Consider the following 26,110-nt stretch of genomic DNA (forward strand, 5'->3'; position numbering starts at 1 on the left):
GAGGCAAGGTCGTTTTATGTAGTTCTGGCTAGAACAGAACTCACTGTGTAAACTAGAAGTCATCCTTCTGCCTCAGTACCTCCCAAGTGCTGAGACTGGAGGCAGGCACCACCACATCTGTCACAGAACTTTATGCTCTTAACAGTGTACAAATAAATATACAAATACACCTTACAGAATAGGGACCTCAGAAATAAATCTTCACAAACACAGCCAAATTATGTTTTACAGGAGACAGTCAGGAAAGAACACACTTTGAAGAAAAAAAAAGTTCTAGGAAACTGGATGTCCACATAAAAAGAATGATCCTATTCTGTATATTAAAGTTGACCAAATGGGGATCACAATCCAAACAAAACAGCTTAACTAAAGTTCCATGGAAGAAAACATGAACAGAAACAATATGACATGGGTTAGCAATAACTCTGGAGGCATGACACTTGAACACAACCACTAAAAGGAAAAAAACTGGACATCAAAATTCAAAACTTTTATGTATCAAACACACACCAACAGGGTCTCTGGATGGCTCAGAGGGTAAAGTTTCTCTTGGCGCCAAGACAGAGTTCAGTCCTTAGACCCCCTTCCCATTGTTGTTTCCTGTTCCGTATCACTTGAATCCTGCTATTTTCCTGCCAGACACTCCAGCCATGGTCTCCCCACTTTCCTGGTTTCTGTGATTACTCCATGTTTTACATTTGGATTCGGAGCTAAGAACTACAGGTGAGAGAAAACATGTAGTATTTCTTTCCAGGTCTGGGTTACTTTACTCAATGTAATTTTCCTAGGTCCATCCACTTACCTGCAAATGTCATGATTCCATTTTTCTTTACAGTGAATAGTAAGTATTCTATTGTGTGGACATACCGAATTTTCATTATAAGCTCATCTACTGAGGGACATTCACACTGCTTCCACTTCCTAATCATTCTGAGCAGGGCAGGAATGAGCACTGCTGAGCACGAGGCTGTGGAGCCCGAGGTCCAGGTCTTGAGCACAGGCCAAAGAGTGGTACACCTGGGCCACAGGGTAGATTTATTTCTAGCTTTTTAAGGATTCTCCACGCTGATTTCCAGAGTGGCTATACCAATTTGCATACCCATCAACTGTGAATGAGGATTTCTTTTTCTCCACAACCTCACCAGCATTTGCTGTCAGTTGTTTTGTTGACCTAACTAGTCACTCTGAGTGGGGTAAGATGAAATCTTAAATCTGTTTTGATTTGCATTACCCTAACTGCTAAGGATAATGAAGCATTTATTTTTGTGGAACTTCTTAACTATCTTTATTTCTTCTTTGTTTTTTGAGTTTTTTGCATATTCTTGATATCACACTGCATATTTTGGACACAAGACTTGGATTATTTGAGCTGGATTGAACCTGAAAGCCTCCTTCCTACAGTCTAGCTTCCAGACCTGAAAATACTATGCAAGCTGTCAAGGAAGAAAAGCAATTAATAATAGTCCTGCTAAGCTGAGGTACCTATGAACCACCACAACAACTGAGATGGCAAGATATCCACTAAAGGTGCAATAAAAGGGACTGACATCTTGGTAGTAACCAACTGCTAAGTGGACTTAAGGTCAATTCAACAGGAGGAAAACCATGTCTTGCACCAGTAACCTAGCAACTTCCTAGAGCGAGTCAAGTCATCTGTTCTTGCAGAGGACTCAGGTTCAATCCTAGCACCCACATGGCACCTCACAACTGTTTGTAACTCCAGTCCCTGGGGATCTGCCATCCTTACACAGACAGACATACAGGCAAAACACCAACCCTCTAAAACTGTAAGCAAGCCCCCAGTTAAACATTTTCTTTTCTAAGAGCTGTCTTGGTCATGGTGTCTGTTCATAGCAGTAGAATAGCAACTAAGAGAGCTTCCTAATTGGTTATCCAAATACAACGTAGTCGGCCCTGAAACCATATACACACAAACACCAAAAACAGACTCAGCAGGTTGTATTTATATATTTGTACTTATATAATACATGTATTTGTTCCTACATAAAAGAAAAAGAGGCGGGGTTGGGGATTTAGCTCAGTGGTAGAGCGCTTGCCTAGGAAGCGCAAGGCCCTCGGTTCGGTCCCCAGCTCTGAAAAAAAGAACCAAAAAAAAAAAAAAGAGGCTATCAATTTGAGAGTCAGGGCATGGAAGGGAAGACTTGGGATAGGCTGGAGGGAGGAACAGGAAGAAAGTAATATAACTATATTTTAAGAAGTGTTTAAAAATACATATGCAGCTCACTACAGGAATTATATGACATAGTGCATGACAGTTTTGAAAACTGTCATTTCTGTTTTTCAAACTGGACAGTTCAGCAGGCAGTGGAATATACCTATAATACTAATAAGATCCTGTCCCAAAATAACAGAAAAGAGATGGGGGAAGTCAGAAAGCAACTAACTTGAGTTACTTATCTAAGAGTGTTCTAAGATAGCTGAGGAGATTGCTGAATCAGTAAAACTCTTGCCTTAAAAGTACAAGGACCTGAGTTTGGATCCCTAGAACCATGTAAGTCAAAAGTATGACATGGTGGAGAACACCTTAACTCTTGTGACAGCAAGTCGGGAGGTGGAGAGAGCTGAGCCTAGTCTAGTATACTTGGAGAAGCTGCAGGCCAGTGAGACCCTATGTCAAAAAAAGAAAAGAAAAGAAAAGAAAAGAAGAGAAAAGGAAAGAAAAGAAAAGAAAAGAAAAGGAGGAAGATGTCCAAGGATGTCTCTGTCCTTCACATCTGTGTGCACATACACAGACACAAAACACGTGTGCGCGGTGTGCGCTCGCACACACACACATACATGTACATACATATATATATATAGCATCTTTTGTGATTCATAATTTTACTTAGAATCAATTGATTGTTAAACATCATAAAATTTGAAAACCTGCTGAAATCAAGTATTTCTGAATCTTAAAGCCATAAAGTAAAAATTATAGTAATATAATGTGACAGAACTTACTGTCTTTCTTACTTGATATACAGTCAAAACAAACAAAAAGGGGATTCTGGCACACTTTAGGGCAGTGACGTTACTCAATACAATACTACCATGTACACAGCATTGTCGCTTACACACTTGTTAACCCATGGACAGAAGATGATCTTTGTGCGGTGTCACTCAGTGACAATGATGTGCCATGTGCTCACCCACCAGACCAGGGGCTCGGCTGGGCACTGTTGAGAATGGAGGAAGAGGTGCAGCCAGCACGGAGAAGCTTTGTACTGTATGCTCGGTGTTGCAGTGAACCTCAGATTAAATCTTTGTAGGAAGTAACTATGCGCAGAAGCTGTGCTACAACAGAGTGAAAACTAAGAAACGGCAGTTAGCTTCCTACTCTAGAGAAGCTCCCTGTCAGCGATGCTATCTGGTTTGCCTTTCACAGAACTCAAGACGAAGTGAGACGCACTGTCATACACAATGCAGGAAGAATTGTAAACCAAGACCAAATTTTTATAATTAAAGTAAATATAAAATAAGTATAAAGTACAAACTTTTATAATTAAATTATAAAGTAAGTATTAAACCATTTTAATAATTAAAGTAAGTATAAATAAAGCAAGTATAATTCAAGTAAGTACAAAATTAGTATAAACAAGAGTCCTCTGGGTCTTCATAGTCATAACAATTATTTTTCCCGAGTCCTAATGAAATCAAAGAACATTACAGCAATTAAAAAAAAAAACCTTCTAAAAATCAGCAAACTGGTTTCATATTCTGAATGGCATAGGATTAATCAAGTGCATAAAAGCATCCAAGCCAATGCTCCAGCTCATAGGAATCTAAGACAATAATCACTCTTTTAAATATTTAGTTCACTCTAGGAAAAAAGGAATATTATTTCCTATATTCTTTAAATGTTAACTGCCTACTAAAACTTTTATGAGAAGCAATCAATTACTTCATATACAAAATCAGAATCAGAGGTAAAGTATTGATCACCAGTAGCAAAATAAAGGAACTTTACATAGACCATGATAATTTATCTACATGACCCTAATTTATATCAAGTTTTTAACTGACTCATAAAAACTGTTCCGATTTGAGAGATGCCATGTGATGTTTCAATGTGTACTATCCCTTCAAATGTTTGTTATCTCTGTGGTGAGAACATTTAAATCTCTTTCTTTAGCTTTTTAAAACACATCATCATTATCTACGGTCTGGTATACTAGGGCTTCCTGTTTAACTATAACGTTGTGCCATTAATTTACCACACTCTGTCCTTCTCCATGCTGGACTCCTCCAGTCTCTGGGAAACCACCATTATACTCTCAGCCTCTAATAAACTAACGGCTATATTCATGTGTGGGTAAGAAAATGCAGTACTTGTCTCCCCAAGAATGACTTATTTCTCTTTACATAAGAATTGCTGGTCCAGAGACCAATTAATAAAACAGTTTATCTGCAAGTATGACGACCTGAGTTTAAGCTTCAGAAAAACAAAATCTGCCACAACAACAAAACCAACCACCAGTGTGTGTCTGAGAGAGTTGGGGGAGAGGGAGAGGGAGAGGGAGTGGGAGAGGGGAGAGGGGAGAGGGGAGAGGGGAGAGGGGAGAGGGGAGAGGGAGAGGGAGAGGGAGAGGGAGAGGGAGAGGGGAGAGGGAGGACGAGCGCATGCGTGGTGGCTACATGTATGGATCCTGCAGCAGGTTAGTGGAGACAGATTCCTGGGGCTAAGGCAAATAAGTTCCAGGCAGCAAACAACTCTGACTGGAGGGAAAAAGTGGACCACGGCCCAAGAAAACCACTAGAGGTAGTCAGTCCTCTGGTCTCCACGGACAGGCACACTCCAAAGAATCTCCACTTATACCCAATCCACAAGTAACAAGACTGCACTTTTTAATGACAGTTCTCATATTTCACAGCTAAAAAGCGTGACGCTAGGAAGCAGTGTGAAGTGCTTAGAGTCCCAGAGGAGCTTCTCATAATTCCAGCAACTGAAACACCGAGGCAGGAGAATTGTCACAGTTTGAGACCAGCCTGGGTTACAGCTTTAGCTACAGAGTAAAACCTTGTCTCAAAAGCCAGTAAGAAAGGAAGGAAGGAAGGAAGGAAGGAAGGAAGGAAGGAAGGAAGGAAGGAAGGAGGGAAGGAGGGAAGGAGGGAAGGAGGGAACGAGGGAGGGAGGGAGGGAACGAGGGAGGGAGGGAAAGAAGAAAGCTGGGCTGGCTGCCAGGAAAGAAAAGTATCTTACTAAAGACCACCCACACAATAATCTATGGAACTGGGATCAGAAGCCAGCAACAAAACTGGTACGCGCAGGCTTGCCTTAAACTGCATCTAACATGCTATCTTTCCTATGGACTACTTAAGTTAAATAGTGTAACACTACCATATCATTTTCTACAGTAGGAGCAAGACAAAACATAATGCAAGAACAAGGTATGTGTGCTTTCATTCTTTAGCCAATGGCCAGAAGCTAATAAAAACAGTACTTAATAAGCAGAACCCCACATAACAGAACAGGCTGATCTATGAGGTAATTCTTCCTACACATATTCACTCTCATTGTCACTTCTATGGTCTCTTAAAGCTCAAAATTGGATCTTGTTTCAGTAGGTTTCTTTGTTCACAATGACTGAATTCTTTAAATAAAGCCCAAACCAATGACTTCAGATCTGTTTTCAGTGTGGTTGAAAATGTGCTACCATTCTTGCTAAACAGAATACATTAAATATTTGAAATATTGTCTATTGGTAGAAATAGCACCAGGAGATAATTTGTATGTATTCAGCTCTACCTATTTTCATCAACATAACCAACTCCCCTACCTCCACTTTCATTACCGTGACTGTTTATGTTACATCGAGTCTAGAAAATGAGAGACTGTTTGCAAGCATCAATAACAGCCTCTTAGAAAATGTGATTCTGAGCACATTTTTAAAAGACATTTAACCATGAAAATTACTGAGTAGAACACTTTGGTTGGAAGTGTTTATGATTAGAAATAAAATGTGAACCCTGGAAAACACCTGCTTGATGAAAATATCTCTTTAATCACAGTATCTAATTCTAGTTCTTAAAAAGTTGTTTATTTTTTTATATTAAGTACATTGAGTTGGCCTGTTAGACTGCACTCTGTGCAGTGAATGCAGAGGCCACAAGAGGGCATCAGATCCCCTAGGAATGGAGATAAGGGTGATTGTGAGCTGTCATGTGGGTGTGTGACCTGAACCTGGGTCCTCTGGAAGAGCAGTCAATACTCTTAACCATCTCTCCAGATCCTAATTCTAAAAAGTTCCATTTTAATGAACTGTACCTTTCTTTCAACTAAAAAGAATACTAGACAGCAGTCTGGGAATTTAGCTTGGTTACAGAATGCTTGCTTACCTAGCATGTGTGAGGCCCTACAGCCAATTCCCAGAATGATGGAGAAAATTAGATTGATGAACACAAGACCTTGTATCTGATAGCAGTGTGCTGGAAAGCAAGGACAGAGGGTCATAGACATGCAAACACCGGGGCAGTGAGACGGCTCCGCAGGTGAAGAAGACACTTGTCACAGAGCCTAACAACCTGAATTCCATCCTGAGACCACAGAGTAGAAGAGAACTGACTCCAGAGTTGTCCTGATATTCACGCAGCATGTACATACATATATACAATAAATAAACTTAATGTTTTCTTAAAAAATATTTAATCAATGAAGGACACTGAAAGTGAAAAAATATCTCATAAAAAGTAATTAACGGGGTTGGGGATTTAGCTCAGTGGTAGAGAGCTTGCCTAGCAAGCGCAAGGCCCTGGGTTCGGTCCCCAGCTCCAAGAAAAAAAAAAGTAATTAAAATTATAGTCATAATTATGAGAAAAGCAAATATTTGTGCTTAAAAGTACTCAAGGGGTTGGGGATTTAGCTCAGTGGTAGAGCGCTTGCCTAGCAAGCGCAAGGCCCTAGGTTCGGTCCCCAGCTCCAAAAAAAGCACAACAACAAAAAAACAGTACTCAAGATATATTTAAAACATATAAAAATAAAATGTAGCATATGAGAATACACTCTAAATTGCCAAGATTATTTTCATATTAAATGACAAAGTTTAAGCATATACGCATAAGCTCTACTAAATGGAAACTATCTCCAATGAGTAGTGACATTGTTATTATATACATTTTAAAGAATAAGGATTACAAAGGAATTGATATGTGAACTTAGTACTGGACACTAAGAAGAGCAGCTATTTTCAATGAAGAACAATGTGAGACTGGTGCTAAGCTACTTCTACAGAGTTCACTCTAAAACACTGCTTTCGATTGTTTACTCTTTGTTGTCTCTATTCCCACAGTGTTCATAAGGACCTCACCATTTCTTAACAAAATTCCCCAAAGAAAACCCAGAGGGGGAGAACTAAGAGTGCACAGGGAAGCTGGAAAACTAACAGAAGTGATAAGATGTTTGATCTTCTTCAGTGTACAGACTTACATCTCTCAAACTATCTTCTAATATAAAGTCATGTGTTCAGAATGTAGCTGGCCACTGTGAATCCTCAGCTGCCTTCCTCACACACTATATTTTATCTCCCCCTCCCCCTCTCTCTCTTGCTCTCTCGTTCTCTTTCTCTGTTTGTAGTCAAGTATGCACTTTAGGAAATACAAGAACCGCTTACAACCTTTGTTTTTAAAGCACAGGAATAATTTCTGGAAAGATTAGAGGGTCCAAAAGTTTCAAGTTTCAATGATATCTGTGAAGATGTCAGCTCATAATTTTACATGTTCGGGACCTGGCTTGGGTCTCTATCAGTTGACAAGAGCTGGAGAATTTAGTTACATTATTTTTGCACGTCTATTGTCCCTCTTGTCCCTTTCTTGATAACAATATTCTCATGTTCTATTGGAAAGCAACCCTTATCTCCATAAATACAATTTTGATGTGAATGTCAATCAAGGTGTCCTTCTCTGGACTGAACAAAGGAATAGGACCTAAATTCAAAGTAAGGCCCTTACAATGAGTTTCCCAGGAAGCTTAATCTTAAGAAAAATTAGAGCTTAAAAATGGCTAAAGCCAGGGCTGGAGAGATGGCTCAGCGGTTAAGAGCACTGACTGCTCTTCCAGAGGTCCTGAGTTCAAATCCCAATAACCACCTGATGGCTCACAACCATCTGTAATGGGATCTGGTGCCCTCTTCTGGTGTGTCTGAAGACAGCTACAGTGTACTCGTATACATAAAATGAATAAATCTTTTTAAAAAATGGCTAAAGCCCATTAGTTTTGACTATGGAACACCTTAAAAAATGAGAAGAAAACCACTTGCACAGTGATGTCAAGGACCCACACCTTCCTGTTCTAGTTCCTCTTGGGGATGCTACCTGTTTATTTCCACTTAAGATCTGTTATTCTGTTATCCTTATATCCAACATATTTTTCTGCTTACATTATTCATAATTTCCAATAGCTGTTCACCTTTGTGAACAATAAATATTTACTGAACTGTTTGACAGTTGTGCCAAACTGGCTAGGTCACGATACTCAGTCTTTCAAACAGGAATCTCATCTTGGTATTGCTATCAAGTAATTATGTAAATGTGGTTACAGGCAGTTCACTTTAAGATGCTATCCTCAATAATGTGGGTAGGCAACATCTAAACTGCATAAAAGCCTGAAGAAGCAAACCTGAGGTTTCTCAGAAGATACAACTTACTTAAAGTTTCTGACCTACTGTTGGTTGGATCCACAGTTGGTGAAACTACAGATATGGAAAGTCAACTATACTAAAGAGACCCCATGGCCCTAAAAGTCTAAAATATATAGTATCTGCTACCTTTTAGGGGGGAAAATTGCTACTTCCTGGTCTTATTTATTGAAGCAAGCATTAATATGTTGTCAGGGGAAATGGATAAGAAACTGGTAGAAACAGTAGAAAATATGATTTAGAATAGAAAGAAAAGAGGTTATGAACAAAGGGTGATTGCTGTGATACAGAGTTTCAGTATGAGGAAGGCTGAGGCAGAGAATTACAAACTGAAGGCCAGCTGAGTTATACAGTAAGCCCTTGCCAAGGAAGAAATTAACTGTAACCATTATTTATTGCCAATTTACTATGTGCAAAACTGTGTTTAGAACAATGTTTGTGTATTATGTTTTCAATCCTTGTAATATTCCTATGAAGCAGAGATTATTATCCTCATATCAGGTAATGAAATAAACTGATATCCAAGGTGAACAAACATAAATCATAGGATCACGATTATAATCCACGCAGTTCGGTTCTGGCATCTGTGTGGTTAATCTCAATATCATACTGTTTTATCAGTAATGATCAACTTGTCTATATAATTTGCATTACACAAATAATGTTGATTTTCTTTGGAAATAAAGTATATATCATTGATATATAGTATATATCAAATGATATATAGTCATATATCATTTAAGGGCAGAGATATGAGAAATTAAGTCACTAAGAGACTTCACTGTGAAACATCACAGTGCGCTTGCACATGCCCTAGATAGCATAACCTACTGCACATTTTAGCTAAATGATGGTAGTGGTGGTGGTGGTAGTAATTGTGTGTGTGTGTGTGTGTGTGTGTGTGTGTGTGTGATTATTTATTGTTTCTGGGACTATGATGGATGAAATAAAAGATTAAACCAAACAAAAAATAAATGATTAATCAAGAATTAAGGTGAGCATGAGATACATGGGGCAGCAGCCAGCATAAGATAGCATCTTCTTTTATAGTAAACACACATAATTTAAGTAGGAAGAGCACAGATCGTGTCTGGAAACTTGACGACTTGTCTTTGAATGGAAGTATAACTAGAATGCTGATTGCAGAACATTCTACTCCTTACATGTAATCTCTGAGTATAGAGTAAGAAACATACACCAGTAACAATCACTTATTGTCATTAACAAGTCTTATCTACTAGGAGTTCAGGGACACCAGTCCTCCTATCTCCTGCTGAACTGTGGTCCACACACCCACTCTCTCTTTCTCTCTTTCCAGCCTTGCAGTTCAGAAAAATAAAACGTTAACCCAAAATTTCTCTTTTTCCTCTTCTTCCACGCACCCCACCTCTGTGTGTGTGCCACAAACATATGAGCAAACAGTAGAGTTACAATGTCATGGTTATGTTACTTATTACTCTATATAATAATCCAAGGAGACCACTGTTAAATACAAAGTCATAGTATAGTGCCTGACTAAATCACAAACTGTAGATGAGCCAATACTGGAATAAATAATCAAGTTTGCAATGGTACATTTTTAAGAGAATGAAAAACATTATAAAAACATCTGCCTATCTATATATCTACATACAACTTGCTGAAGAAAACCATGGCACCATGGACTTAATCACTGTCTTACCTTAGGTTTTATACTTTTTGGTGTTTCACTATATCTGTATTTTTGTTTTGTTTTTAAACACAGGATCTCACTATGTATCCCATAATTTGAGGTGTTTTTCCTGCCTCCTAAATCCTGGGACCATGGGCACGTGCCATGTACTATTACACTAGATTTCCAGCTCATACTTGATTGTACGAGCTCATGAATACGCAAAGCTAAAATAGAGGCTGACAGCTGAGGATGGCACATGCTCGTATCCTCAGCATTGTGGAGGCTAAGAAAGGATCTTGGGTTTGAGATCAGTTTGGGCTACACAGGGGACCCCTCTCTCAAAAGGCCATGGTCTTGCCTAGGATGCACAAGACCCTGATCTGCTGTCCTACACTTTCAAAAAATAAAGTAAAATTATAAAGAATTTAAATGCATATTTTGGGAGAGATGTTTCAGTGGTTAAGAGCATTGTCTGTTCTTCCTGAGTAACCAGGTTTGATTCTCAGAACCCATATGGTGGTTCACAACCATTGGTAGCTCCAGTGCCAGGAGATCTGATGCCCTCTTCTGGGCACAGCACATGTAGTTCATGGACATACATGTAGGCAAGATAGTAATAGTAATAATAATAAATAATAATAATTAAACATTTTTTAAAATGTATATTTTAACAGAAGTTTCTCTAAGGACATATGACAAATTGATAACCATTTTATTTTACTTGTAATCTTCTACACTTTCTGATTATCTGTACTTACTGTTTTTGCAATTTATTACTTCATAAAAATTAACCTTTCTAAATGGATTTAAAATTTTTCATATTGCTTTAGTGCTAAACTGAGAAATTATTATTAAAAGGGCAAGCAAAAATGAGAGTAAAATTGGGCTTCTGCATATTATTAGTGCTTGATACTTTTCTGAAAGACAACCCACTTTTACTTAGAGTACAAAACATAAAAAAATGAGATCTCCCGATTTCTACAAGCAGTGGAAATGTATTCTCTGAAGGACTCATTAAATAATTCTTACTATCATGTGGCCATTACTAACTAAAGTCCTATTGGTATTGACTTACCACAACACTAAGGCAATAATTACACAATAGTAAGGCAAGAATAAATGGAAGAGGGATAAGAAAATGGAAGTAAGGGGTTGGGGATTTAGCTCAGTGGTAGAGCGCTTGCCTAACAAGCGCAAGGCCCTGGGTTCGGTCCCCAGCTCCGAAAAAAGGAAAAAGAAAAAAAGAAAATGGAAGTATTTTAAGTTTTATAAAATACAAATTTCCATTATACATTCTAATGTTTGTAATTATTTTTAAAATAATTTCACATATTTTAGCTTAAAATTAAGTTAAAAATTGTATATCTTCTTTGTAAGCACTATCTATTTAAATTAGTTTGCCATCTTACTATCCCTCAGTGTTTAAGAAACAAAGTAGGCAGTTGGTGGGGTAAGAGCTCCCCATGGTTTGGTGGGAGTCTGAAGTCATAATGAGAGAATTCTCAGGCAGAGCTGTCATCTGTGACTGTGATGCCAATATAAAAAGCAGCTTTGTGGGAATACTTACAACTCATGAAAGCCGTATCTTGTACCAAAGCATGCAATCCTCAACTTGGTCAAATGGTAAACCGCAGCCCATAAATTCACAATTAAGACGTCAATTTTCTATAACCATTCTATTAAAAAACTACTACTACTAGCTGGACAGAGCAGCAAGCCCCCAGTGACTTGGTAGGGCATGGCAGAAGATGAGAGCTGAAGGCAACACAGTGAGACTCTGGTCTTAAAAAGCAAAACAAGACCAGACAAAACAAAACAAATTACTATCAGGGAAGCAGCTGTTTCACTTGCTAATCAGCATTAACACAAATCAAGATGGGCTCTTTTAAAAAAGAGGGATTTTCTTTTACTAGTTTTAACTACATGTATGTGTGTGGTTATGTGCACCTGACACAGGTACCCGCTGAGGCCAGAGGTATCAGGTGCCCAATGTGAATGCTGGGAACCAGACCCACGTCCACTGGAAGAGCACTGCTTGCTTTTAACCAACGAGCCATCTCTCTAGCTCCAGGATCAGTTTTTCTATAATGAACCTAGTTAACCTAGTAACCACTCAATTCCAAGAAAGTCTGGTAGTGCTGGGAACAATCCTGTCTGACCGGTGGAGGAGAGGGTGTACATTATGCATTGCAGATTTACTACAGCCAGCCTTTATTCAAGGTGCGAACATGCCAAAACACTAAGAGTAATTAAAATCTCGCTTTTAAAATAAAATATAGCAAGGTCATTATATAATGGCTAGCCTCAAACTTTTATTCCTCTTGCCCCTCCTCCACTATGGTGTGTGAATTTATTTGAAAGATTTTTTTATTATACTTTTTATTATTTAAAACAATTGTTAACTTTAAATATATTTTGATCATATTCTTCCCCTCTCCCAAATCCCCCCACATCCTCACCCCTTTCCTATCCACCCAACTTTAACCCAATACAACAACACAACCAAGAAAACAAAACACCACCCCAAAACAAACACACACACACACACACACACACACACACACACACACACACACACACACACACACCCCAACTGTAGAGTCCGTAATATTTTGATCAAGTATTCAACTATGCTGAACATGAGGCCTGCCCTGTAGTGGTTGATATACCCAGTATCACTCCATTGGAGAAAACTGATTTTTCCCTCTCTCAGCAGGATGCCTGCCTGCCTGCCTGCCTGCCTGCCTGCCTGCCTGCCTGCCTGCCTGCCTGCCTGCCTGCCTGCCTGCCTGCCTGCCTGCCTGCCGCCTGCCTGTTTCCTGCCTGCCTGCTGCCTGCCCCTCCCTCCCCCCCCCCCCCCCCTCTCTCTCCCCTTTCTTTTATTCATTTACTTTTAAGAAACATATAACAAAATAAATTATAGTAAGATAAAACAAAAACTACCACATTGAAATTGGACAAGACAGGGCTGGGGATTTAGCTCAGTGGTAGAGCGCTTACCTAGGAAGCGCGAGGCCCTGGGTTCGGTCCCCAGCTCCGAAAAAAAGAACCAAAAAAAAAAAAAAGAAATTGGACAAGACAAACCAGCAAAGGAAAAAAGAGCCCAGTAATCTCATTAAAACACTAAACTGGAAGCCATAATACAGAGGACCTGTCTCTTGAGTTCATATGAGCTTTTTGCTCATGTCCATTGAGAGGACCTTGTTTGCCTGGTGTCCTTCATTCCTTTGGGTCTTACCCTCTTCCTTCTCTTCTGCAGGGTCCCCTGAACTCCAAGGAGAGGGATTTGATGGGGTTATCTCATCTAGGGCTGAGTGTTTCAAGGTCTCTCACCCTGTAACATCTGGCTATGGGTGTGGTGTGTGTGTGTGTGTGTGTGTGTGTGTGTGTGTGTGTGTGTGTGTGTGTGTGCCAGCCATTGACATCAGCTAAGAAAATGTGCTTGAAGGTGTTCTTTAAAAAAAGACTTCTACAGGCTGGGGCATAGTGACACATATCTTTAGTCCCAACACTCATGAAGCAGAGTCAGCTAAATCTCTTGTGAGTTCAGGGCCACCCTTATCTACATAAAGAGACACTGTCTCAAAAAAAGAAAGAAGGAAAGAAGGGAGGGAAGGAGGGAGGGAGGGAGGGAGGGAGGGAGGGAGGGAGGGAGGGAGGGAGGGAAATTATAGCTAATGTAATTACTAAAAGAATCCGAACTAACATTCAAAGTATTTAAAAATGATACAAGTAGCTAAGTTTATATAGGAGAAATTAATCTGAAACAAATGAGTATATATTTTTTTTTAAAGATTTATTTATTTATTATATATAAGTACACTGTAGCTGTCTTCAGATACACCAGAAGAGGGCATCGGATCTCTTTACAGATGGTTGTGAGCCACCATGTGGTTGCTGGGAATTGAACTCATGACCTCTGGAAGAGCAGTCGGGTGCTCTTAACCGCTGAGCCATCTCTCCAGCCCATAAATGAGTATATTTTTAAAAGCTAAAAACATTTTTGTTTAAAACACTAAAATATAGTTTTTTGAAATGTTTACTGATTTTCCATAAAGAAACCTGCTTGAATCTAGCAAAGGATTAATTACATTAAGATTGTATTAAAAAATACTGAGTCACAAGTATCGCCTAAGATAATTCTATTCTGGTATAGGTTCATTTATGAGAGTGTAAACCTTAAGAAAGTATAGGCAACACATCTATAGCTCTATAAATAAACCAATACAATACAAGATGCCTAAAATAAACACATCACTAGAAAAGGGAGGGGAGGATACATCTATTTTTAATCTAAACAAATTCCAAAACAAAGACAATATAAGTTCGTAATTCTTCAATCAATAAACTAAAGATTAAAAGATATACGAAGACAGTATGTTTTGCTTCCAGATATCCTCAAGAGCGCATAGCCCTTTTATTTACTGTGCTTATAAGTACTATAATACAGATAACAAACTCAATGGTAGCTCTAGAGTTCTGAATTATGATCAGGCACTGAAAAGTTATTAAGTACATGTACTATTCTAGTCTAGTATATAATACACATGCACACATACTGCTTAAAAGTAATTTTTAAAATTAGAGCCAAAATTAAACTGTATATGAAAATTATACAGACACATCTGCACATTTACAAAATATTTTCTATTTCTTTACTTAAGGACTACAAAAATATTGCAATAAAAATCTGGTGCCAATACCAAAAGAATGAAACAATGGAAAATGAGTATATAAAGCACTTTCAGGGCTGGAGAGATGGCTCAGCGGTTAAGAGCCCCGACTGTTCTTCCAGAGGTCCTGAGTTCAATTACCAGCACCCACATGGTGGCTCACAACCATCTGATGGCCTCTTCTGGTGTGTCTGAAGCAGCTACAGTGTACTTATATATAATAAATAAATAAATCTTTTAAAAAAATAAAGCACTTTCACTTCTTAAGTGATCTAGAGACTCTGTTACAATCAGGAATTTATGACACAGACAGAAACAAAGAGACAGGAAACAAAAAATCCTTTAGCAGAAGAAGAGACACTGCTTTAAAGAGTAAATATTATGCACATGGAATGAAAACATGACCAACATACCTTCAACAAGCAAGCACTCGCCTATAGCAAAGCTACACTCTACTTTCTGGTCTCAGGAACACAGTGTGTAAAGCTGTATTTAACACACAAGGAAGGTCTGACCAAACACTCTAATGGTGCTTGTCTTTGGAGACAGGAACTTTGACTTTCTAAGTCATATGTACTAAAAATATTAAAATATATACAATAAATAGTTCTTATTTTTGAAACTATCCTGAGGATGTAAGTAAAGATACATAAAGGGAAAAAAATCAACCAGATTATTCATTGAACAACTTTTATTTTTAAAAAAGTGTGATGCCATAGGGAATCATTTAAATAACAGTCATGCATTTATGTTATCTGTTAAATAGGAAGTTAAAGTATATTCATTTGCCATGAAAAGGGGAACATGAAAAATTATGTATCTGATTTGGCTTCTGTAGACAAAAGAACTACATTAAATAATTTGGATAATGTTGTTCACCAAAATATTAATAGGCAAGAAGGTAAAGTTAAAGGTTTTTATTTTCTTTGTTTTCTTTTAGCTCTTTGAATCCATTCTTGATGGCAGATAATTTAGCTCTCTGGGGCAAAGAGTAAGTCCTACTTTTCCTATATAAACCACAGACACACAGAAAGCAAATATACACTATATATATGTCTCACTGGTATGTTCTTTTGTTTTTTTTTCCTAATGACACAGGGATGGATCCCCCAGGACATAGTGCACGCTCCACAAGTATCCTACACTGAGATCCATCTCCAACAACACTTCACTTCTCAAAATCACTCTGGTCACACCTGAGTGTGAGCCACATAATCTATGCACATTTAATGAATTTATAAGGTCAAAATGAATATACGATGAGAAGTTGACATCATTAATTCTTATTGTGAATATAAAATGTCCACTTTTATTTCTACAGCTTCAAAAATAAAACAACCTGCTGGAATATAGTGGCTTGTGTCTACAATCATGATGACTTGGAGGCTGAGGCAGAAAAATCCCAAGTTACAGACCAGTCAAAGAAACAATGAATACCTCTCTCTCCCCAGCATCAATGCATACATTTAATTCTAAAATGGAAACCATGGAAAGAAAGAAAGTGGAAGAGTGTCACATCACTACCACCCGAGGAAGACCAGAAATATAAAGTACAGCTGGCTCCCTGGCTCTACCCCAGATCAGATTCAGAGAATGAGTACTTAAGCACAGAAATCCAGCGCTCTGCCTACACTGTTACAGATTTTCCATGTTAAATACTTTACTCCTAAAATGTTAAGATACGAATGTCAAAGACATATTTTATACATTAACTTTAAAAACTTAACCTGCCTAAATGTAACCGCCAACTGCCCTACTCAGCCGATGGGGAATGTCTGAGGACACAGCTAAGCTGGTAAAGTGCTCAGCATGGAGACAGAAGCTCAGATCCACACGTGAGCAGCAGTCGGCTGTGAGAGCAGGAGAGAAGGGTAGATCCGGGAAATGAGCTGGCTTGAAAGGCTAGCTCTATCAGTGACTCTAGGTTCAGTAAAGAGACACTGCTGAAAATAAATGGGGGAGGGAGGCACCTGATACTGACCTCTGGCTTCATTGTATGTTCACACACACATACAACTCCAGTCTCTAGAGAACTTCTATTCTAGTGTTTGAGAGGCATTAATGCCAACTTTTGGTAATAAGAACAGCAGTGTAGAGTTATAAGTGCTTTTCGTAGGTCAGTATACTTATTTAACTTTGAGACATGCCTAAAGTTTAGATACCATGCATTTTTCTATTTTGCAGAAGTGAAAACTGAAAATAAAGGAGAGTAAAAACACCTACCATGTATTACATGCAAATTTTTGCCCAATGTTCTTTCTGTTGGTCAGAGACTTGGCATACCACTTAGAAGAATAAAATTAAGTTCTGCTATTAACAGTTATCTATAAAGTGGTGAAAAATCAATGTAACTGATCAATCACAATGATAAAAGTTTCCAAGGCATGCTATCTTAAGCACTTCACTTTTCTGGATCTCTCATTCCCTACATCAGAAACTAGAAAGTCAATTTTGCTTCTGTTTAGTTTTACCACAAAGTCTAACCAAATAAAAATTGTCATAATTCTACTTCAACTGATATATTTATTATATTATACAGTGTTTAATTCTATCTGAGAATTTTCACCTTTAAAACTAATTTCATTAATAAAATTTATATTAGAGCTTTTATTTTCTGAATATAAAATATATAAACAGTGTAATGTGTAAAGCTCCTAAAATAAAAGGATAAGGAATGTAATAAGCCAGGCATGGGGGAGTGCATGACTGGACTGTCAGCAGGTAGGAGGATAAAGGATAAGGACTTCCAATTCAGGCCACTGTGGGCTTCATGATGAGACCTTGTATTAAAATAACTGTCCATAACCCCATGATTTGGAGGTAGTAATTTAAGACCTTTTCTTATTTGTCTGCTGTGCGCTACACTAATACACACTTCACACATAAGGCTCTGAAAACCCCACAAGTGCTGATCATCTGCTCTCTCCCTTAACAACAGAGACTCTTTATGGCGTGCTGTACAAAACACTGTAACTTATAGGACCAAAAACCTGACTTAATATACTGTGAAAACTAACCACAGGATGCAAGGAAGGAGGGAATGATGGTTCGTCATGTAAGGACAACTCTTTTACAATTATTTGCTTTTATTTCTAAATAACTTTTTCTAGCTTAGGCACTTTTAAAAAAGTATTCACATTCCCATCTTCTGCATGTCAGCACACAGGGGATACTAAACAATAGTCACGACAGCATTATGACTAAAGGTCAAGGAGTGAGAACTCAGCCCAGCATACATGAACCTAAAGAGAGCCAGCTAAGAAGACAATAAAGCAATGACTCTTTGTAGCCAATATCTAAGGCCTACTATTCCTTACATACACACGTAAGCAGATGGTACTGAGTGGTGACAGGAGCTCAAGCTTGTTCTACTGGTGACAGCAATTCAAGTCTAAAGCACAATGGGAACAATGGGACAGCACATCTGCTAAAACTGTGCTTATTTGCTGCCCCAAATGCGGGCTGGAGTTAGAATGCTACTGAATTATAATGCTGATATTCTGTGTAAAAAGTGTAACATTGACTAAAAGGCTAATCAGAGGTTATTAAACATTTACCTAAAAGTCAAGGTATGTTTTACTAATGGAGTCTGTCCTAAGTTTTGGAACTATCAAAAGTCATAGGAATGTTTGAAAAGATTAATCTGAGAGGAGGACTTAGCACACACTATCATCGTGCTTGCCTGGCAACAGAAAGAACAAGAGGATCTGTTCCTCAGCACTGACCAATTAATTCTGAGCTTCTAAGTCCCAGACTTCTCATCAGAGGAATGCAAAGAAGAAGCATACATCTAACACGCAGATAAAAGCAGATCTAATTACTTTAAGATTCCTCTTCTCACATTACTTGCCCACAATTTTCCATAAATTAATGACATTCTTACATTTAAACTATGAAAGTTGTATCATTAAAATTCAGATACATAGCTATATAGAAAATGATACTTGAATTTACATGTGAAATACTTTCTGAAGAATGAAAACTTCCTATCAGAAAGCTACATACCACTATTAAACCACAGGAGTAGAGTGAAAAGCTTTAGAATACAATAGCCTAAATAACAAAGTTGGCTTTTTTTTAAATTACAAACAAAATCAAAGGATTTTTTGTTTTGTTTGTTTTCTGAAACAGAACCTGTCTGGCACTCACTATGTTAGTCCGTGGCAAAATAAACAAACAAACAAACAAACAAACAAATAAATAAATAACTTTAAATATTTTCTTTCTTTCCACAAACAAACTTTCTCACCCTGTCTAGGCTTACTGCGCTCCCAGAGAGATGGTGCACCCCAAGAAGCTGTGAACATTAGCATTGCTACAAACGAGGGCAGATGATCCTCATCTCCCTGCAGGTCTCAGAGAGCTACTGCAGCTCATACAACACATGCACCTCCTTCAACATCCTCCTACCTCCTCATGGCCGGCTTTCGTCACTCTCATTTCTGCTTTGTGAAAATAAATGATTTACCTACATCTAGAAAAGCCACTCTCTCCCATGCCAAGTGTTCTCCTACAGTAAACCCTCTATTAATATCCCTTCACTTCTCCAACTTTCCCTATCAACTTGCTTTAGTTCTAGGTGGACATCCATTCCTTAAGATTGAAAATAATGATAAATTTGTTATGTGGTATTGGGTTGATTTTCCTGGGAGGCCTGTTCTTTTCTGAACGAGCAGTGTATCTGAAGATAGGTGGGAGGTGTGGATTGGGAGAAGAGGGGGAAACTTCAGTAGAGATATATTGTATGAGAGAAGAATAAATAAAAAATAAAAAGAAAGTATCTGATTCACTGCCCTCAGGAGTTTTAAAGAACATTTTATTATAAGTAATGTAAGTCTCACTAGGGAGAGGGGTAGCAGAAAAAAAAGCTGAAGCAACCTTTTTCTTTTTTCATATATTATGTATTAAAGTGTTTTGTCTGCATGTAGGTACAAGTACCACATGCATGCAGTTCCTACAAAGGTCAGGAGAGGGCATCAGAGCCCCTGAAACTGGAATAACAGCTGGTTGACAGGCAGCATGTACATGCTGGGAATGGAACCCAGGAAGGACTTATGGAAGAGCAGCAAAGCTTTTAAGAGCTGAGCTACCTCTCTGGCCTGACTTAGTCATTTCTGAAGAAATGTTCTAGACTTACCTAAGAGGAAAATGGTGTTGTTTACTAAAGAACAGATAATTGGTACAGAGATAGTTCCTTGTAACTTAGTCCTTCTTCCATGTTTTTAAGCAGAACATATATAATTACTGAGCATCTATTTTTTTTTTTTTTGCCTTATGCTACTCATCTTTTGGGAAGCTTGGTATTAGCATAATAATACTTAGAGCTGTGTGAATTTTCACAAAGCACACAATTACCTTTATTTTAGTCACTTACAAGAACTGGACAATAGGGTTGGAGAGATGGCTCAGAGTTAAGAGCAACTGACTGTTCTTCCAGAGGTCCTGAGTTCAATTCCTAGCAATCTCATGGTGTCTCACAGCCATCTGTAATGGGGATCCGATGCCCTCTTCTGGTATGTCTGAAGACAGCTATAGTGTACTCATAATAAATAAATAAATAAATCTAAAAAAAGAAAGAAAGAAAGAAAAAAGAACTGAACAATAACAGTGTTCTGGCTGATTGTTGTTTTTGTTTTTTCCAACTTGACACAAGCTAGAGTTATCTATGAAGAGAAACTTCAACTGAGAACACACCTCCATCCAGACTGCCTATAGGCAATTCTACAGGACATTTTCTTGATTAATGATAAATGTGAATGGTTCCAGCCTACAGGGGGGCTATGCCATCCAAGAGGAGCAAGCCAGTAAGCAGTATTTCTTAGTGGCTTCAAGTCTGGCTCCAGGTTCCTGCCCCGACTTCCCTCAGTGATGGAGTGTGAGCTCAGAGTGTAAGCTGAAATGAACCCTTTCCTCTCCAAATCACTTTTGGTCATGGGCTTTCTTACAGTAATACAAAACTAAGACAGAAATTGCTATTAGATCACTGGGTACTGCTGTGGATATAACCATGTATTTTTGGGAGGATTGCAGAAAGAATTTAGAAGTTTGGGTTAGAAAAACCACTCAGTGTTTGAAACTTGGTGAACTGTTCATCTGGAGAATAATGCTAGAGCAAAGCAGATGAAGGAGGCCTGACTTGACATTTCAGAGGGAAGAAAGATGCTACTGAGGCCATTTGTATGGTATTTTATGCTAAGAATCTAAGTGGGACTGAAGCATCCTCACTTGGGCCTTCCTTCTTCTTTAGCTTCTTAGGGTCTGTGAGGTGTATCCTGGGAATTCTGTACTTATTGGCTAATATCTACTTATCAGTGAGTATATACCCTGCATGTCATTTTGGGTCTGGGTTAACTCACTCAGAATATTTTCTAGTACCGTTCATCCTGCAAAATTCATGATGTCCTTGTTTTTAAAAGCTGAATAGTATTCCACTGTGTAAACGAATCACATTTTCTGTATCCATTCTTCACTTGAAGGACATATGGGTTGCTTCCAGTTTTTGGCTATTACAAATAAGGCTGCTATGAGCATAGTGTAGCACATGTCCTTGTGGATGGTGGAGCATCTTTTGGGTATGAGCCCAGGAGCAGTATAGCTGGGTGTACAGGTAGAAACTATTTTCTGAGGGACTGTCAGGAAGCACTGATCCAACAGTGGCTGTACCAGTTTGCAGTCTGACCAGCTATGGGAGAGTGTTTGTTCTCCTTTCTCCACATCCTTGCCAGTATGTGCTGTCACTTAAGCTTTTTGTTTTTACATTTATTTATTTATTTAATATTTGTGAATACATTGTCACTGTCTTCAGACACACCAAAAGAGGGCATCAGGTCCCATTACAGATGGTTGTGAGCCACCATGTGGTGGCTGAGAAGTGAATTCAGGACCTCTGGGAAAGCAGTCAGTGGTCTTAACCATTCTGATTGGTATAAGGTGGAATCTCAGGGTCATTTTGATTTGCATTTCCCTGAAGACTGAGGATGCTGAACATTTTTTAAGTACCTCTCAGCTATTCAAGATTTCTCTGTTGAGAATCTTCTATTTAGCTCTGTATCCCATTTTTTAATTGGGAGATATATATTGAGTCTAACTTCTTGAGTTCTTTATATATTTTGAATACTTAGTTGAAATACCCAACAGTGGGGATATGGAACCTGAAGGGACCACTTCCAGTAGTTAGACAGGGCCCCCAGTGGAGGGATGGGGATACCAATCCACCTTCAAATTTTCTGACTCAAAATTGTATCTATAAGAAATGCAGGGACAACAATGGAGCAGAAACTTAACAAATGGCTGACCAGTGACCAGCCCAACCTGGGATCCATCCCATGGGTGAGCACCAAACCCTGGCACTATTACTGATGCTATATATTGTGCTTGCAGACAGGAGCCTAGCATGGCTGTCCTCTGAGAGGCTCTACCAGCAGCTGACTGGGACAGATGCAGATACTTATAGCCAAGCATTGGACTGAGGTTGGGGATCCCTATGGAAGAGTTAGGACTGAAGGAGCTGAAGGGAATTGCAACCCCATAGGCAGACCAACAGTATCAACTAACCTGGAGCCCTGGAAACTCCCAGAGACTAAACCACCAACCAAAGAGTATACATGGGCTGGTCTGAACAAACTCCATCCCCCCACGTCCCCACCCCCACCACCCCCGACACCCCATATATTGCAGGGGACTGCCTTTTCTGGCCTCAGTGGGAGAGGATGTGCCTAATCCCATAGAGACTTAATGCCTCAGGGAGGGGGGAGGCTTGGGGGGTAACCATCTCAGAGGTGAAGGGGATGGGGGAAGAACTCTGCAAAGGGGACTGGGTGGGGTACAAAATTTGGAATGTAAATAAATAAAAGAATTAAGAAAAAGAATCTGTAGTCTCCTATAGTGGCGGTATTCACCTTTAATGCCAGGCAGACGCAGGTGGATCTCTGTGAGTTTGAGGCCAGCCTGGTCTACAGAGCTAGTTCCAAGACAGCCAGGGCTATACAAAGAAATCCTGTCTTGAAGAAGAAAAACAAACAAACAAAACAAACAAACAAACAAACAAAAAAACAAAAAAAAAAATCTGTAGTCTCTGGTCAGCTGGAGCTGTGATTAACTGGAGACCAGCACCACAAGTGAAACTTTTGCTTTCTGGGTCAATTGTTGTCATTTAGCTGAAGCTGGGAAATCAGCTTTAATTAATAAAATAACAGAATAGCTGAGGCAAAATCTTCTGGAAAGTGTTTCCTCACGTTCAGCACACAGAAGCTACAGTCTATAGAGTAGGGTAAGGCTTTAGTTCTGATGGCCACCAAAATTGCTAATATAGGAGTTTTGAAGGCACCATCAAGGGGTTCTGGAGAGCAGCTAAAGCATGGCACTATGAAAAAGGTCACTTGTGAAGGTGAACCCTCAGCTGCAGTAGAAGCCTCAAAACGAAGACAGCCCCATAGAGAGAAGTTGAGGTCTGGTACCACGAAGCAGGCTTAGAGTACTGAAGAGATCCCAGGAGAGGATATTAATGAAGGTGCAGCCCAGTTACAGGGGAGAGCCCAGTACCCTGTCAGCACTACTACGGACAGCAGCAGTCTCGGAGTGGATGGCGGTGATCCTAGGAAGCAAGCTTTGTGTGCTGCAGAAGGTGGAACCGGAGAAGTGGTCCAGTCCTCTGAAGCCCAGAGGCACACAAGTAGGTCCCAGATGTCCAACTACTGAACTCCTTCTACTGTGGAACTTTGGGACTGCTTGATTTGATTGTGACAGTGCCCTGGTTCTTCCCCCACAGAGAAATATGCAACCCATTTTTGATTTTATGAGAGCCCACAGATAACAAGACTTTAGAATTTTAGAGACAGAAATCTGACAGACTTAGGAATGTGAGAAAAAAAGTGGATATTTTAGAGAAGTTCTGGATATTTTAGAGAGGTTTAGAACTTTAAAAGACAATATATTAAAGAGACTGAAATTTTAGTGTGAATTCTTTACGATTGTAGGCTTTCAAAAATTGGAATGTTTTATACTGTGATAACATTAAGTGCCCTTGTTGAGTGAGGGTAGTTTGTTGTTATTTTGTCAACCTGATACAAGCTACAGTTATCTAGGAAGAGGAGCATTAATTGAGAATAATACTTCCATTTGGACTGCCTGTAGGTAAGTCTATAATGTATTTTCTTCACTAATGACTGATATACAATTTTATTACGGTTTTTGCAATACTAAAAGTAATTTATTCTGATCTCTGTAGATTTCTGAGGAAAACAATGATGTATTTTAAAAAATTTTTAAAAAGTGATATATTTTACAGGGCCTGGGGGGAGGGCTCAATTGGGCAGGTGAAAGGACCTAAGTTGAACCTCAAAAACCCACATAAAGCTGGACTGGGCGAAGTGTCTCTGTAATCAATCCCAGGCCACCTATGGAGGAGACAGGAGAACACTCAAACTCAAACCACAGGCCAGCTATCTTAACATACACTGCAAACAAGAGACACCATCCCAAAACAAGGTGGAGTGGGAGGCCCAACACCATTCCCACCTCCACACACCAGCCATGGTTTGTGCCAGTGCTTGTAATAGGAACACACACACACACACACACACACACAAACACACACACATGCACGCACGCAGAGGGGGAGGAGGGAAGATTAACAGACAAGAAACTGCTGTTTACCCTGCAGATTTGTTTTTAGCTAGTATTCCTAGTAAGCTGCCTTCAGGCCCAAGTGTTACATACACTTATCCATAGAGGCAAAAAGAATCCAAACCAACTCAAAACAGACTCAACTGCAATCGTCAGTGCTGTGACAGTAACACAGAACTATGAATACCTGAGGTCTTTTGGTAAATGAAATACCATCTAGTTTAGTAAATCTGAAGTTTTGCAGTTTCACAGACAAAAAGTATTTGTCAAAAGCAACAGCCATAATTTCTAACACTACTGTTATACTTACGGATTTAAAGTATTTTCAAAGATACCTTTAAAAGGAAGAGAACTGAACAAAACTTAACAATGAACTAAGTACAGTTCGGTGATGGAGTATTTGCTTGGCTATAGGTGCGCCAGGGTTTTAATTCCCAGCATCTTAAAGATTTCATTTCTGAATTTAGACATTATTTGGAGGAAAAAACACTAAGAAAGAAATGAGAACTGGTTTAAAAATATAAACATCTTAAAACTGCCCAAGAGTTACTTGAGTTTCAACTGTATAATACTGAACATCTGAGTCACAGTTTATATGAATTTATTTTCAGAGAGATTGATATCAAGTCAGATCAATCTTGCATACTGAAAAGTCAAGTACTAGAATGACAAAAACTGGATCTGAAAGCTTATTTTAGAAACAAACAAACAAACAAACAAACAGAAAACCTGAGAAAGGAAGACTGGGAATCTTAAATACTTCTTCTACAGGTCAGCTCCCCATGTTGGAGCTGCTCTCTACTTCACTGCCTGCCACTTCCAAGCTGGCGCGCTATACTTCCTCTGCTCATTTAACTGGTGCTTTCCAAGTCTTGTAGCGTTTACAAGGAATTTTAAAAAGTGGAGTGGGGTGAGTTGAGAGTTGTCTCAGCAGTTAAAAGCCCAGACTGCTCTTCCACAGGATGTGAGTTCAAGTTCCAGCACCCACATAGCAGCTTAAAGCTATACATAATTCCATTTCTAAAGGATCTAATGCCCTCTTCTGACACAACAGACATGAAGACAAAACACCCACACATATAAAATAAAATAATGAAAAAATTTAACCCATGAGAAAGCATTTCACCATACAGTGAACAGTTCTCAACAGTTATGGTATCTCCAGAATACGAATATAAACTGAGACTTCCCTCTTAACTAATTAAACTAAACACTTCACAACACTAAATTGCACATTTTAGAAAAACAAAAATATTATTATTTGGCTGGCCTAGAACTAGCTATTTAGACCAAGCTGGTCTTATAGAGATGTGCCTGCCTCTGCCTCTCATGTGATTGGCTTAAAGGTGTGAGTCACTACACCCAGGGAAGATTTTTTTATGTGTATGAGTGTTTGCCCACATATATGTAAGTGTACTACATGCCTGCAGTACCCACAGAGATCAGAATAGGGTACTGGGTCCCTTCGAACTAGAGTTACAAGCAATGTGGGTGTTGGGGACCAAACCCAAGTCCTCTACAAAAGC

General features: G+C 39.0%; 1 protein-coding gene across 15 annotated transcripts in view; it reads right to left on the reverse strand.

Moving 5' to 3' along the window:
* Rap1a (RAP1A, member of RAS oncogene family) overlaps positions 1-26,110 on the reverse strand; it is a 77,799-nt gene that overhangs the window by 42,848 nt on the left and 8,841 nt on the right. For 3 of the 15 annotated variants that reach the window (XM_087620231.1, XM_087620177.1, XM_087620214.1), the window contains one exon: positions 20,335-20,523. The gene's annotated coding sequence lies outside the window, so the exon portion shown is untranslated. 15 annotated transcript variants of the gene reach the window in all.

Source organism: Rattus norvegicus, chromosome 2 (genome assembly GCF_021556685.1).
Source record: "Rattus norvegicus strain SHRSP/BbbUtx chromosome 2, alternate assembly SHRSP_T2T, whole genome shotgun sequence".
NCBI classification, from domain to species: Eukaryota; Metazoa; Chordata; class Mammalia; order Rodentia; family Muridae; genus Rattus; species Rattus norvegicus.